This window comes from Triticum aestivum, chromosome 4B (assembly GCF_018294505.1).
Source record: "Triticum aestivum cultivar Chinese Spring chromosome 4B, IWGSC CS RefSeq v2.1, whole genome shotgun sequence".
In the NCBI taxonomy this organism is placed as follows: domain Eukaryota; kingdom Viridiplantae; phylum Streptophyta; class Magnoliopsida; order Poales; family Poaceae; genus Triticum; species Triticum aestivum.
This window is the reverse complement of record NC_057804.1, coordinates 664358266-664362232: the sequence shown is the minus strand read 5'-3', so window position 1 is coordinate 664362232 and position 3967 is coordinate 664358266.

Below are 3967 nucleotides of genomic sequence, written 5' to 3'. Positions count from 1 at the left end.
CTAGAAATACATATGTTATGAAAATATATTTTTTATTTATCTTAAAGTGTTCATTGCACATTAGAAAATAGTGTAAAATAATTGTTTGGTCAACTTTTGGAAAATATTTTTACAATTTAAAAAATGTTCATGCATTTTAGAAAATGCACATAATATTTTTCAAAAATGTTATACAATGTAAATAAAATGTTCATGCGATTGAAAAAATGTGTCGTACCATTCACAAAAATGTATGTTACATTAAGAACGCTGTTCACACATTTCAAAAAAAATACATTGTAGAATTTTGAAAATATGTTTTCCAATGTAAAAAATGTTTTCATATTTAAAAAAAATCGTATCATACAAAAAATATTTCAAATTATATTCGGAAAACACACATTCGAAACAATGTTCAAAACAAGTATTAAAAATGTTAATCATGTATTTAAAAATTTTAAACATATGCGCAAATGTTATATATAAAATATAATATATGTATGAAAAAAGTATACATCAATATATATTATTACAAAAAATATTAATCATGCACTTGAAATATTTGAAGCATGCATAATAAATGTTCATAATCTATATGAAAAATGTACAATGTTTATAACAAAACTAGACATGTGTTGCAAAACAAAAAATAAAGAAAAAACCAAAGAAAGCTGAAGGAAAAATGAAGAAAACCATTGCAAAGAGAAAATTAATGAAAACCAAGAAAGAAACAAAGAAAAAGAAAAAGAAAAGAAAGAAGACCAAAAAGTATGAAGAAAAACCAAAGAAAGCAATGCAAAACCGGGGAAACATTCAAACTAGTTGTACAGTATTGGCCACGGTAGGTGGTCCTTGTTAAAAATTCAGTACAAGTGATACATTTTCTTTTGAGACATAGCCGTCGCGATTATTAAGGATATAATACAAATCAACAAGCACAGGTTTAGTATGTTGAGCCTTCAGATTAATCCACAATTCCTCTTGGATGCTCAGACCATGACGCCTAACCGTCTGGAAGATACATAGTCCTCAAAGGTAACAAGCATCGGTTCCACACAGAAACAATCTTTTCAGTGATGCTCAATTTGGGATTTGGGTTTTCCTCACTTGATGATTTTTGCTCAAAGTCCTCGGAGAATGGGATGCTCTCAATTGACAAGTGTCAGTTTTTCTCAGAGCAGCCAACCAGTTAGTGGTTGTAGGGGCGGCTATTTATAACCTAGGGAGCAACCCGACATGATAAGACATAAATGTCCTTCAAGGATATGACCGTTAGGTGGTAGGATATTTTGGACAGCTGGCGCCTAGCATAGCAACAGTCGGATTTTAAGGTTCGAATTCCTCAGGGCTATCATGTTTCTCACTGTGTAGGCAATCCGCACTGGCGAATTTCTAACTCACCAGTCAGAACAAATTCCTCAGAGACCAGAAGATCTTCATCTCTGTCACTGAAGGAATTGACTGAACTGATATGAGATTTCCAATGGCTTCACTCAAAAGGATGGGGTAGGTGTAGGATTTTGAGATGAGCATCACATGGAAATCAGTTTCCTTAGTATTACTCGACCCCCTTTAACAGTACGGTGTTTCCTATGACTCAAGAAAGAGAAAATGAAACTACAAAAACAAAAGTCTTCACGCTTCATAATCCTCGCACGAATATTCAAGTCTTCAACGTCACACCAATTTCATCACTTTCAAAGTCTTCAGAAGAACCAAAGTCTTCAGCTGAAGACATTCATTTTTAGGGGTCGACTTTCACTGTAAATATCAAACTCCTCATCGACTTATAGGGCCTGTGTACACTCACAAACATATTAGTCCCTTAACTTATAAGTCTTCAATACACCAAAATCACTAAGGGGGGCACTAGATGCACTTACACTATGATCGGGTGACGACGGCGCTTGTGCACTGTTTCCTTCTTGGAGGCATCGTTTTGGGGAGAATTTGGACTTACTACAAGGAATTGATCACCATAGCAGGATCTTATGTTTTTTTCTTCTTCTTCTTTATGTTTTTGGGTTGTGTGCATCCGTAATGTCCTTAGGATATTTCGTTCTTTCAAAGGTTGGGTGTAATTGGTATCTTCGCGATATTTATATATTCCCTTTGTCGGATATGCGAGGAAAGCATGGAACGAAGAAGGAACCTCGAAGATGAAGTGGACAAGGCGATGCCGGAATGCACCAAAGAGAAGACTCATGGAACCCTAGAACTTTTGACCGTCCAGCTCAGAACTTCCGGAAATACCCCTATGTGACTGTGCCAACCTTTTGGAAATGCTGGAACATGCCCAAAACTTTTGGATAACTTTTGGCCTCCCCTGCGCCAACACTTGCAAACCTTATAAACATCCCAGAACTATCATGAATTCTACCCTGAAACATCTGGTCCCCGGATCCTCTGGGTAGCCCCAGAACTTCTGGCATGCCTAAATGCACTGATTTAGGGTATGGGCCCATGTATCTTTCCCTTCTCACTTACCCCTTCATGGGTAGTCCTATATATACCCACTTTTTGACACCTTCCGTCCATGTAGCAAACGGCGAATCATGACGACCTGGCCATGGATCAATGCCGTGGCGGGCGTTCTCATTTTTCGGTTGTGATCTATATGCAACCGAACTTAAGTTATGATCCATATGGACCCAAAACTTGAGTAGTGTGATCTGATATTCTGACTTCCAAGCATGTCTAACTAAAGTGCACTCACTGCACGAGTTTTGTGACCTCTAGCTAGTGTCATTTACTCGCAAAACGGAGACCACGGCGGCTTTATTTGGCTGGGGGAATAAATAACTAATGTTGTTATCGTTGCTAAACTAATAATGCTTAGCCAGTCATCTTACTTGACAAAGAGTAGAGGGAGGCGCCCAAAGGGTAGACACGACACTGTCTCTAGTCGTCGTCTCGACACCTATTTTCCGAATGCGGCGATTGGACGTGCCTGTCAGGTCAGTAGGCTATGTGGAAACCATTTTTTGCATGACAGAACATGCTCAAGGTAGGTAGGTTAGACAGTCGTTGCGCTTTGTAGCCAGCTAGCTAGCATGGTGCAATTTTCAATCCGATGGACGGACACATTTGGACATGCATTCGAAGCGGCTAACTAATTGCATATGCACGTGCGGGCACACGCACGCTCCATGGCCTTTCAGTGCCTCATCATACTCCATGGTACTGTCCAAAGCCTCCATGGTGCTCCTAGTCCAGCAGCCGGAGTACTGGTCCAATATATAGCTAGCCGTGCATGCTTGATCCGCTGCAAAGACCGCAAGAGACAGACGTGCAGGCCACCGAAACACATGCTTTGATCAAGGATACTACTAGATTACTAGCTAAGCTAATAGACGAGTCTATTACACCACAAGTGTCTAAACTTGACGAGAAAAATCAGTTTGGTACTAAAACTTATAAGATACATTGAACGAGTGATAGAACTTGGCTTGAACGTGCATCTACGGTGCTAATCATGCTTGTATACGTATAGGATGCTGACGGGGCATGCCAGCATGGATGGGGGCCACCCGTAAGTGAATGGGAGACAGGGCGAAGGAGTGTGGCCTGGTTTTCACCTCGAAAAAACTAGAAAAAGCTCAGAGACGTAACTTTATCTCTATGAAACAGTATGAAAAATTGTGTTTGCCATGGGTCGAACCAGCGACCTCAACCAAAAAATAGGGGCAACCTAGCCACCACACCATTACACCAAGTATTACATTCTTTCTACGTGGGATAGCTAGACCTAATATCCTACGAGCGGACACGCATATGGGACTTAGGCTGCACCGCTGCAGTTACCACGGACCATTTTTAAATGTTAGTTTTTAAATTCAAAAATACTATTATAATTAATATTTATTATTTTAGTATGTGTGTGTGTGTGTATATATATATATTCAAATAATACATTAATAATTTCAAGAATTACACGAAACATTATTTTAAATAATAATATTTTGTTCAAAGTGAATACACGTATATT